The following is a 13881-nucleotide window of genomic DNA, read 5'->3' as shown; positions in this document are numbered from 1 at the left end:
ATGTCAAAACAGGAAGATTAGACACAACATAAGCTATTTTTCCAATGCATAAAAGAAGTTTACAAACAAATTACTTCCTTAATTGCTATTCAGTCTCTTTTTAATAAAGCAGTACTTTTTAAAATATTCCTGTCTCCTTTAATCGACATACAATATAAATGTTTACGAGGAAAAGCTTGATTTTTTATCAACAATAAAAGACAACAGAACTACTTTCATTTCCATATAGGTATTCATTTCTCATTTTCCTCACCTTTTTCCACACTTTCCCTTTCACTCTCGTTTCACTATAAACTTGATCTATTAATGAATTTTAAGTTTTTTTGTTTTTTTTTTTTCCTTGAATGATGACTCAGAGCCTTATCTGTAATAAACATTCCCCATTCACAGGCAACCAGATTCTTTTGTGTTTTTTCTATTGCCACGGAAAATAAAGTACTGATGATAATGTTTCTGATAATAATCCCTTCTACTGCCCCTCTCTCCCATTCTCCACCCTCTTTACAATTCAGTGGAATGAATGCATTCTACTCGTTTTGGTTTTAACATAAATATTACCCAGGAACAATTGTCCATCACTTTTGCATTATTATTTATATTCATTGTGCTGAGTTGAGAGCTGTTCTTGTACCACTATTAGCATATGGCCTCACAGGCATGGATGTAGTTCCTTCAGACAGTGGCTATGCAGCAAGCTTTATAGTGGCTAGGATGAGATGCAGAAGTGGTGAAGTGAGGCCACCAGGAAACAAAAAAGAAAAAAGAAAAAAGGCTCCTGGAAGATAAACTTATGGCACCTGGGAATATTAGGGACTCTGAAAACAATGGTGATAACTTTGAAATGTTTTTGCTGCAAGGGCTGTTTCTGACCATGTACATAATAGCTTCTTTTAGCAAGGAGATAAACAGCTGCAGTGGTTAAAGCAACCTTCTGAAGCTGGCCAGAGTCAACAGGCAAAACCTGGCACCTGAAAGACATGTACTGATTGCACAGGTCAGACAACACCCTGCTGACACCAAAACTGCCATGGCATTGGTACAATACTGGTTTCCTCAAACTTTAAGATTTTGCCTGCCTCTGTGCCAGCAAGGTCCTCCTGTACCATAGGAAACTCTTCTGGGCAGGATGACCCAGTGAGGGTGGCACAAATTGCCAGCCTGGAGACAAGTTGTTTCTTTTTCCTCTGACAATCCTGGCTTTACATCTCCAGAACAAGTCACAAAACCTATCACTGAATCCAAAATGCAAACCATGGTGCTGAGACTGCAGCCTCCCTCCTCTCTTCTGAGCAAAATTTATCCAGTTTGTGTCCCGCCAGAGGAGCGCACAGACCTCTGCGTGACCACAGGATAGCTGTGCAACCTGCACAGCCTTTTGTGTTGTGATTTTTAATTCTGTCTTCTCAGAAAAAAAGCAATGAAATGCTCACAATGTTATACGCACAAACCGCTGGCTAGACCATGCTACTGAGCACTGCCTCCCCACGTTACATATTTTAAGGAGTGTATTCCAATTTAAATGCCATCTTTCGGTTGTCTTCTTTTAAAGAGAGTTAAGCCAAACTGAATATTTTTTTGTTTTAACCTGTGCTATATTACTATAGGTTGGTAGAACTACTAATTTCTTTAATTTTTCCCCACCCCAAAAAACAACAAATTCCTCTCCTGACAACCTAATTTTTAACCACACTTACTTTAGATTCTTATGCAGCCTTCTCACCAACTATTAAAGCAACAAAGACAGCAATTAAAATCATATGGTTATTTTTAAAAGAAGGTAAAGGAAAAGTTGTACCTCACAGTACCTGTCTGGCAGCAAGGAGAAACAGTAACTGTTCTCAATTGCTTTGGGTGCTTTTTTATGTACAGGCTCCACCTACACACTCTGACAAGAACTGGGAGAAACGAAACTGGTGCTCCCAATTAACAGCTTTGGAAATAGGAACTTGATGTCTTTTTCCTTTCTGCACTGCAGAGGCCAGAAATGAAACTCCACCCTCATCCTGTGACTTCTCCCTGCAGCGGGACCAAAATATGCAAAATAGGGTGCTGGCAAGCAACAGGTCCTTGTCTCACCCTAATAGGCTGGCTCACCAAAGTGGCCACTCTGCACCTCTGTCGCTCACCAACAATATTGCCTGGCACCTCTGCCATTTGTCCTCTGGTCCCACTGCAGCGGAAAACAGGGAGTTTTGTTTCTGGTCTCTGCTAAACATCAGGAAGAGAGCTGGCTGGTGTGTAAAGAAAAGGATCGGGGAGGAATTTATTGTTTACCGGGATGGGGAAAAAATCAAAGAAATTCATGTCTTGCTGCTGCCCAGCACCCCAATTTGTACAAATGGCAGGAGGCTTGTGTGTGTGTGTGTGCTTTTGGCATCTCCATGCCTGCCCCTCCAACTTGGCCATACTGGCAGGGCTGAGTCATTGCTGCCCTGCGCTGCTGCCAGGCATTTCTCAGGGTTGCTCATCAGTTCAGGGCAGGTGAAGTCTCCAGTGTTTCCACACTGTTACTCAGAGTCATTGACTGTCTTCACTCTCCTGCCCCCATTTTTGGTGTTTTATGGGTTCTGAGCTGTTAGGCAATATCAGCTTTCTCTGTTATTTCTCATTTCCTCTGTTTCTGACTGCTGCTTTTATCAGCCACTCTCAATTCCATTTTTTTTTTTTCTTTGAGTGATTCTCAAATTGCCCAACTTTCCCCTGCAGATTAGACTGACCAGAAATGGCACTGTTGCAGTTTCAGAGCCAGCCCATCTTCCTCCCTCCCTGTCCCACCTGCTGCCACCCCCGGGTCACCACTATTAGGGCTGGAGCAGGTCCTGGCCTCCCTCTGGCACTGGTCATCATGCCCTTAGGCATGTAGGAGACAGACCTGCAAGGGAATAAGTTCCCACATACACCAACTGGGTTATTAATTTTGAGCATTGCTGATGGGGTTGTCTTGGTTAAAGGGTTTTGTTCAATCCTCTGCATGTTTCAGAGAGGAGTTCTGAGCAGCACCAGAAGGATTCTGCAGCTTGCTCTGCAGGAACAGGACAGCGTTCGCCTTTCTCCCATTGTAGAGATTTAGGTTCTCCTATTTTCTCCTGAATCAGCGTAATAACATCTTTAACACACTGGAAAACCCACTGGGAAATAATGCATTGAAAACAGGTTTCATCTTTATGTAATGACTTATACCAGCATGTCCCACCGGCAGTACAATTCCACGGATTAAGACAACACAATAAAGGATGTATAAAAATAGATTAAACTGAATTTCATTCAAATCTCAGCTGTACAGAGTATGTTTGGAAATAATTTTGATGAAGAGAAAAATGGGACATACTGTAAAAGTATGCATTGATCCTTGTTGAATCACACAATATTTAAGCCTGTGAGCAGCAGCTGTAGGAAAAGCAAGTGAAGAGAACAGCTATGTCTCTGTACCTCCTAAATATGAACCATTTGCTGGCAAATCATCTTGCTGTGATGCCCACCATGGGGGACTTAGGTCCCATCCAGGCAGGAGGCTGTTAACAGAGGGTAGAGCTGCTGGTCAAAGCACATGTCCTGTAAGAGAAAGGGCAGACACTTCTGTAACCTTGTTTTGAGAGAGGAGATGGCTCCACTTCATCATGCTGCAATGCCCAGGAGAGACTAGAGTGTGAAGCACATCATCGCTGCTTCTCCAGGTTTCTCCTACCCTCTGCTGAGCAGAGAGGGAGCCTCCATTTCCTCAATTTTACTGCATCCCTAATGCAGGTAGAACCAGCCCTGGCAGCTGAGGGAGGTGGTGCTTCCCTGCTGAGGTGCTCTGTGAGAAAAATGTGGAAAAGGAGTGCTCACACTTGGAGTGGACCATGCTTTGGTCCATGTAAAACAGGAAGCAGCAGGGAATTTTTCCTTCACTTCTTTGACAAAGTACCTCCGGTTATTCAGTAAGTGCGGTGTTCCAGAGCAAGGTTATTTGGCATTGAAGAAGCAGAAGAGATCACCCCGTGGCAGATTATCTACGGAGGTAAATGAGAGAAGATAACCTGGCTGTGCATTGAAATCATCAACAGCTGGAGATCCCTCAGAGTAGAAGAGGGCCTGGCTTGGTCAGCAATTGCATGGACTGGAAATGGACAAAAGCTCAATGCTAAAAGCCTTGCCTATATTGCTTTACCTAGAGACAATACGAACTCACTTTTTCTGTCTTTCCCTCCAAGTCTCTTGCAGTAATGTGGCTTGCAGAGGCAGTGCTGTTTTGTCTAAGGGTACATTTTACTCCATCTCCATTACATGCTTTTGAAGCAAATCTCAGGGTTGTCCCCAGCTATTGCATTTTGCCTCATGTCACAGAGGAGACTTGGAGCATCCTTTCTGGATTGCTTTGGAGCCAGAGAAAGCCAGCAGATGTGCTCCAAGATCATACCTCATATACCACAGCCACTTGCAGGTACATGGTCCTTGAGAGCAAACAAGATCATATGAAGCAACCTCCTCCTCCTTCCCATGGACTGCAAAGAGTATTTTGACACACAGACCCACTCCTGTTGGTGTATGCCAAGGGAGGCAGGCATGGCCTAGGTGAGCTGGCAAACCACGATGAAAAACAGATGGGTTCTGTGGTCCCAGGGACAGAAGAACACAGGTCCACCCGAGCAGGACCATCAGCTATGCCAGCCCTTGGGTGACTCTGCTCCCCAGCCCTGCCTGTCAGACTGAGTTATCTGCTGTAAAGCTGGCATGCCTGGCTGTAATATACTTGTGTGTTCTTATATGTGATAACAAAGAACACTGTGTTTTAAGTGAAGGGGGTTAAAAGCCTGATCCTCCATGTCAGGAGAAAGCAGTCTCAACAATAAATGCTAGATTCCTTGGTGTTTGATAATGGCCAACTGCAAGCTAATTACTGCTGGTGCCTTCAATAGCAAAGGAATGACTTATGAGGAGTCATGTGTCTTTAAACGGGAAGAGAATGTCTACGTCCCATTCCTTCAGCATGAGGCTTTGCTTTGAACACGTCATCTACAGAAACAAGTTCAGCAAGAAGTTATTTCCTGTTCTGGCTTTAACTTGCTGAGTAAACGCCCCTGTACATGCACTGAGTACTGGCAGTGGGGATCCTGTCTCTAGGCTGGGATTTAATGGCTGGTTGCAGAAGTTGCTTTTTAACAGATAATGAATATCCAACAAAATAAGGTCCCTTGGGTCACAGATGCCAGGGTGGTGAGCATCTGTGGGAGATCAGCCACAGATGCCGAACCCAGAGAGATGATGGGGCTCTGGCTGGGAAGCTGATATTTATACAAGTAAAAGTCAAAGCATCCCAATGTTTGCAGAGCTTTTCTGTGAGCAGGGGCAGTCTCTTGAAAGGCACTGAACAAAGCTGTGGTTTGTTTCCCAAGACGACTGCACAGAGCACAAATGAAGGCTGTAAGGTTCGCTCTAAGAGAGTCCACTGTGTGCCATCATGTCTGAATTTAGGGAAACAACTCAACTCAGCAGGCAGGGGTGTTATTCTGGGAACAAGGAGACTTTAATTAGGATTGTGCAGAAGAATTCTCTTCTGAACCAGGGCTTGAGTTTTGCAGCCCCAGAAGGTTCTGATTTTAGGGCTCACTCTGCACTTTTTCTTTCTCTGCTCTCTTTGACTCCTCAGACATTTATCGTTGCCTTTCCCTTTGACTACGGTTGAAAGAAGAAGTGAGGAAGTTTGCTTTTTGCCTTGCAGCATCACTAAGATGCTGCTGCTATTGGAGGAAAGCCCTGTAATTTGTGTGCAGGGGTGTGAAAGAGTGAGCGTGGATCCTGGCTTCCCTGATAGGCAGTAGTGCTTTTATGCAAAGCAGAGCTCTGGGCAAGTATTGGCCACGTCATTTCAGGAGCAGCCTCCTCTCTCCTCCCTGTGTTTCTGTGTCATGCTTACTGGAACTCATTTTCCACAACATTGCTTCCAGAATGCTTCTTAGAAAAAACCCTGAGGCAATCAAGTCACTCTTCACACAAAGGTAGGGTAGATGAGTCGGCACACCAAGCCATAGGGGTTGCAAGGGACTTCTGGAGATCACTGAGTCCAACCCCCCTGCTAAAAGCAGGTTCCCTACAGTAGGTTGAGCAGCAAAGTGTCCAGGCTGGTCTTGAATATCTCCAGAGAAGGAGACTCCACAACCTCCCTGGGCAGTCTGTTCCAGTGCTCTGTCACCCTCACCATGAAGAAGTTCTTACAACATATTTGTGTGGAACTTCCTGTGATCCAGCTTTTAGCCATTGTTCCCTGTCCTGTTGCTGCACACCACTGAAAGGAGCCTGGCCCCATCCATTTACCTCCCGCACTTTAGATATTTATAAATGATCACATCTGTCTTCTCTTCTCCAGGCTGAACAGACCCAGGTCTCTCAGCCTTTCCTCATGGGGAAGATGCTTCAGGCCCCGTATCATCTTTGTGGCCCTCTGCCGGACTCTTTCCAGGAGATCCCTGTCTTGTTTTGTACTGGAGAGCCCAGAACTGGACACAGTGCTCCAGGTGAGGCCTGACGAGGGCAGAGTAGAGGCAGAGGATCACCTCCCTTGACCTGCTGGCCACGCTCCTTTTAATGTACCCCAGGATGCCATTGGCCTTCTTGGCCACCAGGGCACACTGCTGGCTCATGGCCTACCTGTCATCCACTCAGGTCCTTTTCCTCAGAGCTGCTTTCCCCCAACCTGTACTGATACATGGAGTTATTCCTCCCCAGGTGCAGGACTCTACATTTGCTCAAGACTCTACATTGAACCTCATCAGGTTCCTCTCTGCCGAACTCTACAGCCTGTCCAGGCCTTGCTGAAGCTGTAGTTGCATGCAAAGTTCTGTAAGCCCATTTGCTGTTTCTATATGATCCACACACTTAAAAATACTGGGAAATCTGTGACCATGCTGGTGATCCTTGCAGAACAAACATGAGAACTTGGACAGAAATGGTTGCAGACCACCCCATCCACACTGCACTTGGGAGAGGAGTGAAGAAAAGTCTAGACTGCTAATAAATCATGCTGGTGTTGGGATATTACAGTGAGTTGTCAGCACATGGAGTCCTTCACTAGGGGTGGGGTAGAATATGATGTCAATGTTGATGGCTTCATCCTCCCCTCATTTTTTTTTCCTCCCTCTCTTCCTCCTTGTACTTATGGTCATTTCTATGCTCACTAGCACATATTTACACCTTTCTCTTTCTTCCTTGGTATGTAGTTCCAGGTTACATCTGAATTCACAATATGCGGTACCATTTACACATGTGAAATAGCATTTCCTTGTTCTATTTACTTCACCTACAGCCAGTTATGTCCAGCTCCAGCTCCAGCTCCAGCTCTGAAAGTTTTTGTGTTATTTATTTTTTTAATTGACCATTAGTGAGTTGGGTTTCCAGTGCCAAGCCCATGTCCCATCTCTTACCATCCTGCACCTGCACTCCTTGATATCACAGTCCATTTCTTTACTTCTCGAGTCCTCTGCTGGTTGTATTTCCCTACATTGCATCATTGTTTTGGAGTTGCAGATATCACATTTTACTATTTGTTATTGCTTTTTGTGTAAAACCATGGTTGTACCATGCCAAAATAAACAAAAGTAAAACAAACTAGATATAGATACCCAGTCAATTACAGAAACAGTTGTCATAGCTTAACCAAGTAGGCAGTCTACAAGCAGACCATAGAAATTTCAGATAGAACAGATCTGACAGACCCCAGTGCTGAGGCCTCACAAATGCAGCATAAAGGTTTATAGCCTGTGGGTATTAATGACAATACCAACTAAAAAGCTATGTGATTACAGCATGTTGGAGTATCCTTCATCTTCTACATTTGTGGGGAGTGAAAGAAATTTGTGCTAGCCTGCTGTTGTTTAACCCATGAGACAGCTGAACAGCATTTGACCTTTCCCCCCTTCCCCCCCACACACACAGTGGGATGGGGGAGTAAACTGAAAAGTGCAAGAAATTACAGATTGAGATAAGGACAGTTTATTAAGGAAAAATAATAAAAGAAAAGGATAAAAAAATAATAATAAAAAAAGCCAAGAAGAATAAGCAAAGGAAGTAGCAATTGATGCACAATGCAGTTGCTCACGACTGGCCAAATTATGCCCATCCAGTCCTCAAGTGATGGCAGCCCCCCAGCCAACTCCTCCTAGTTTGATTGATGACCATGACACCACATGGTGTGGGACATCTCCTTGGCCAGTTTGGGCCAGCTGTCGTGGCTGTGTTCCCCCCAGTTCCTGCTGCATTCCCAGCCTCCTTGCTGGCAAGGCAGTGCAAGAAGCTGAAGAGTCCTTGGCTCTGTGCAAGCACCTCTCAGCGACAATATTGGTGCGTTACCATCATTATTCTCATTCCAAATACACAGCACAGCACCCTACCAGCTACTAGGAAGAAAATTAACTCTCCCAGCCAAAACCAAGATGTAGCCTTAGACCCTCTCCTCCAGAAACACATGCTTTGCTATGCCAGAACAGCTGCAGACTCATTATATTTGTGTTATGAAACTACACTTTCACTCTCCAAAAGCATCATATACTTTTACAACTACAACAATACCAATAAACAATGGTCAGTTTCCAGCAATATCTTATTCAAGCCTTCCCATATGCTCTGCTATGCAGCATTGTTTGAGCTCAGCAAAACAACACACGTGGGGATGTTTAATTTCGCCTACTTGCAGTAACACCCCAAGCTCCAGGCTGTACCTACATGAACACAATCTTTGCAGACACATTTCTATTTTAGCACCACGGCTAGATTCCTTTGCAATCCCTCTGACCTGTTGTCTCCTCTAGCACCCAAGGCTTTTAGCTGCACATTTGTGTTGGCAAGGCACACAGCAACAGGGAGCAGCTAAGGAACACATTCCTGCTTGCCACCTCTGCTTCTGTTAACAATCCAATTATTTGCCAGTAGCCTGGAAGAAAATACTTACTGTGTTCATCAGCAAGCAATAAAACATTTAAAGAGCTGTATGAAAAAAAAAGCAGTAAATCTTAGGACAAACAAAAATACCTCAGCAAATAGGTCAATCTTGCCCATACTATTTCCTGCAGCAGATGGTAATCAGGGCTAAAATTGGTACCAGCTGGGGCATTAGTGCTTCTGGATGTTTACAGGATTTTTCTGATGAAGTTATTGTAGGGTTGATATCTTCTTTCTTTCCTCCTTTTTTCATGACAAAGAATTATAGGTGAGATTATAAGGAGAAAAAAATTTATAGAGAAATTATAAGGAGAACAAGAGAAAAGGACTAAAAGTACGATCGACAAGCAATTAAAACTAGGAAGGATTACTTATTGCTAGAACAATGCTTATGAAAAATTCCAAAAATTATCAAGAGGAGTGCCTGTTATTTGTTTTGGCTTTGAGAGTCATGCATCTCAAGGGCTGATTAAGGCTAGAGGGCTTCAGTAAACTGTTGAGCTATTGACAGGGTGGAGTGCTGTGTGTATTGCTAAGAGCTTTGCTGCACTGCAATGCCAGAAAGCAGGGGTGGAAGTTCACAGCTGGCTTGAAGCTGGCTTTGGCAGCAGTTGAGCTGGAGCAGTTTCAGGACTGTGGTGACAAGTCACAACAGACTGAAATGCTGTGACTATATGGAAAGCAAAGAGCAATCCTACAATCTTCTTTATAAGTGAAAGGAGACCATCAATATTAGGAAGATTTTGAAGGGAAGAATAAAACATCTCTCAAGAACCTCCTGGTCTAGATCAGTTGTGCTAAGCCATGGAGCTTTTCTGCAATTTGTGTGAATGTTGGCCATGGCTAATGAAAACCATGCTTGAGCTGGTTAAAGAAGCTAGCCTACAGTTTTGCAGATGGGCCTGTTTCCTTGAATGCCTTAAATCCTTTTTTTTTTTTTTTTTTCCCCTCTGCTTTTGGAAATCCTTACCCTTGTTATCTGCTCAGTCCTACCTGAGAACAGGCTCCAACTGGTAGATTTACCTGCAAGTTCTTCTGTCTGCAGGAGAACATCAGTCCAATGACACCTGAACCCAGGTCTTGTGATCCAAGCCAGACAGTAATGTCTCTGTTTTCTCACCTAACATCTTCTTGCCAAGCCCCAGTACCTCTCTGGGATAATAACAAAAGGGAGGCAGTGATGCAACCAAGTCTGGTCAGTCACATTTATGAGAGCATGTGACAATGTAGGAGTGTTTATTCCAGCAGGGTCATGTGATGGAGGATTTCTAAGCTGGAAGACAATCATGAGAAACAAACCTCCCAGCCACACTAATTGGTGGGCTAACAAGCTACAAGTACCACTTCCAGGAAGGATGAACCTTGCAACTGATAAGATTGTGAACCAAGGGGCCCACCCTCGGAGGGTGCAGAAATTGCAGAGCTCAGTAAACCCACAGTGGGAGCAGGAGGAACAAAGTGTGTTGGGGGGTACAGGTAGAAAATATCATGAAAGGGCTGGTTGTGTGTAAAGCAAAGCTGGTCAGACCGTGGGTGTGGGTGCCCCCAGCCTGTGGTGTCAGCTACTAGAGCGAGTGCGATCCTAGCTTCAGCTACTGGGGTGAGCAGAGAGATTTCCTGCTCCCAGCCGTGGGATGGGAGTGGTGTGTGTTCCCAAATCAGCTACTGGGGATTGGGACTGGCATGAGTGAGGCAAGAACAAAATACTCAAGGTTAATTCTGTCACTTTTAGTTCTTGCAGGCAGTAAAATCTGATCATGTAGCACAATAATGTTCAATGAGCCAGGATGGGAGGAAGACTGGAACTTGAGTCAGATGTGACTTCGAAGCATGAATAATCCTTTGGAAAGGCTTACATCAGGACTCAGTTCCTCTTTTCCAGGTACAAGTTGTCATAGACCTTCTGGCCTTGGGGAGAAGGTAGAAGTTCAGTCTCATTCCTGAAAACATTTTGGTAGTAAATGTCCAAGAGATAGAAAGCAGCTATAGGAAGTATAACTTCATTAGATATATATATTTTTTCATAAGTACATGGCTTATGAAAATATTCCGCAAACTTCCCAGTTGGCAATGGATAGCATTACACAAAGAACCTAAGCAACAGTTACCACTGAGGAAACCGAAAATGTTACCTATATTTGATTGGTATTTCCTATTACTGCCATCAGGCCGGACTGCAAGATCCATCAGGGATTTTTTAAGAGGCACGTCAGGACCCTGAAACACTTTTGATTCTCTTAAACAGAAAGATAAAAAAGGCTTCTGTCCTGGTACTCCATTCTTTATAGGCTTGCTTCTGTCACGTTTACCACTGGAGAGAGAGGGGGGATGGCAGCTACTTGTCTGTTTCTGTCCAGAAGTCTATCTAAATGCCCAGGATATATGAAGGGCCTTATAGGACACTTCCAGAGAGGAATGCTGACCAACAGGCTGCTGCCTGTGGAGATGCTTGAAATGGGAGCCTGCTGCTGGCAAAGCACAGGGGGGGGATTTGGCACGCCGCCGGCAGAGCTGCTGGCTGCGTTCCCAGCCTGCAGGAGCACGGCCAGGTGGCAGCAGGTACCTGTCCGGTGTGGACAGCTCTGGGGACACCTACAGAGCCGGGATGTGGAACGGCACTGCTGCCACCTGCTGCCGCTTTGCTTTAAAATGCATAAACCCATCCCTGAGCAGTACTGCTGCCTAAAGCTCACGTTTTCCCATTCGATGTGTGTACTATGGCTTAGAAAAAGCCTGGTTCCTCTGAAGGCTTTAGTCCTGTTTGTTGGTGGTGACACCCATCCTTCGCTAACCACGCTGAGTATTATTTCATGAGGCATGATGAAGACCACAGCGCTTGCCTGACCTAGAGGAGTGCAGCAAGTTGCTTCCTACCTGCTGCTTATGGTCAACGATGTTACCTCAATTCAACAGTGCTGTCCACTGATGAAGTTTGCTTGTGGTCCACAGTGAGTGACAGAGAAGGTAAGGAGATCTGCGCAAGGGATCCTATGCACTATTGCTTCACCTTCAAATAAAACTAAATATTTAATTTCCTGATTTTTTGTCATCACGTTGAAATCCAAAGCTATTTAACATTTGCCCAGGTCACCTTTTCAGAATTACTGTTCTCTGAAAGTGCTTAAATGCTTTTCACTCCAATTTAGAAGGCAGCTCTTTTCAACGTGCTCACTGTGTGCAAAATTGAAATCCCATTTTCAAACCAGTTCTCTGTAAGATTGCTTTGATTGTAAGATTGTTCTTAAAAGTGATTGAAAAAGTGACATCTTTTTACTCAGGTGATCACTTCTCTGTGGTTTAATGAGGTCAGAGAGGTATCAAAGCTAGTGAGGCTCCTCCACCTACCGTATGTAAGCACTGGGGCAGGAGTGAAGGAAAACAAAGCCAACAGCTCCTCAATACTTCACAGTATTACCTGGCTTTGTCTAAGTGACCCAACTGCATCTCTGAGAAAGTGAAAACTTGACGGAGCATTTTGCAGGGACGTGTTGTGAAGAGCACTCTGGTAGTCAGCTTTGATTCAAACTGCCAGGACATACCTTTTCCTGTTGCCCACTTGTAAAGAAATGGAGCACTGTGAACTTGCTCCATAGGGATGGGCAAAGAAACCAACCCCTCTCTGTAGAAATAAAGGCACTAAAAGGCCCCTCGCTACAAGAAGGACATGGAGATGCTTGAGCGGGTTCAGAGAAGGGCGACGAAGCTAGTGAGGGGCCTGGAGAACAAGTCCTATGAGGAGCGGCTGAGGGAGCTGGGCTTGTTCAGCCTGGAGAAGAGGAGGCTCAGGGGTGACCTTATCGCTCTCTATAGGTACCTCAAGGGAGGCTGTAGCGAGGTGGGGGTTGGCCTGTTCTCCCACGTGCCTGGTGACAGGACGAGGGGGGAATGGGCTTAAGTTGAGCCAGGGGAGTTTAGGTTAGATGTTAGGAAGAACTTCTTCACTGAAAGGGTTGTGAGGCACTGGAACAGGCTGCCCAGGGAAGTGGTGGAGTCACCATCCCTGGAAGTCTTTAAAAGACGTTTAGATGTAGAGCTTAGGGAAATGATTTAGTGGGGACTGTTAGCGTTAGGTCAGAGGTTGGACTCGATGATCTTGAGGTCTCTTCCAACCTAGAAAATTCTGTGATTCTGTGATTCTGTGTTAGGTAAGGCACACACTGACTGAAATGGCTCTTGCTCTGTAAATCACTGGTAGCTTATATGCACTGCAGGTGCTTCTACCTAATTAGCTAAGAAATTAGAAGACACACAGTTAATAGAAACTAATTGTATTGCCAGCTGGGCAAAACGTGTCTTGACACATTCCCCACAGACCCCAAACAAGAAGTACCTGTGTGATCTGGATTTGATGGGCAGGGTGTTAATAATGCAAAGGACTGTGCTTGTATCTGGTGTCCCTGTTCCCAGGTACATCGGAGCAGTTATCTAGTGGGTGGATGTGCAAAACCGAATGCCCAGGGCCTTCTAACAAAAAAAAAAGGTTGTTTGGGCAACAGGGTAACATTCTTGTCATGACATTAAGAGGGGATTTCTTTGAGGGTGTTAAGGCTTGTAAGCAAACACAGGAGCAGTAAAGCAAGATGCTGTTGAGGCTTGGTGATGGCAGAGCTTTGGTTGTACTTTGTATTTTGCTTTTTATCTCCAAAGGGTAGCAGCAGTACATGTTGTGATAATTGCTAAACAGAAACTGATGTAAAATTTAATTGTAATTGACTTAATTGTGGGCTGGAGTAGAAGGCAATCACTGCCAAACTGCACTGTCCCAGGACTGTCTCAGAGCTCGACATCTTGAGGCTCACTTACCATTATTACTGTAATTACATTATATCAGGCGTGTAACAAAGGGTGATTATGATGTAAAGGAATAGTTATGATGTAACTGTTCAGCCAGTAACATGAACGCTTCCTGAACAAATTACTGATCATGTGAAGGTGTACACTTAAGAAAATGAACATACACAAGCTGTA

Source organism: Aythya fuligula, chromosome 1 (assembly GCF_009819795.1).
Source record: "Aythya fuligula isolate bAytFul2 chromosome 1, bAytFul2.pri, whole genome shotgun sequence".
Classification (NCBI taxonomy): domain Eukaryota; kingdom Metazoa; phylum Chordata; class Aves; order Anseriformes; family Anatidae; genus Aythya; species Aythya fuligula.
The sequence above is the reverse complement of the archived record's forward strand: the minus strand, read 5'-3'. Positions refer to the sequence as shown.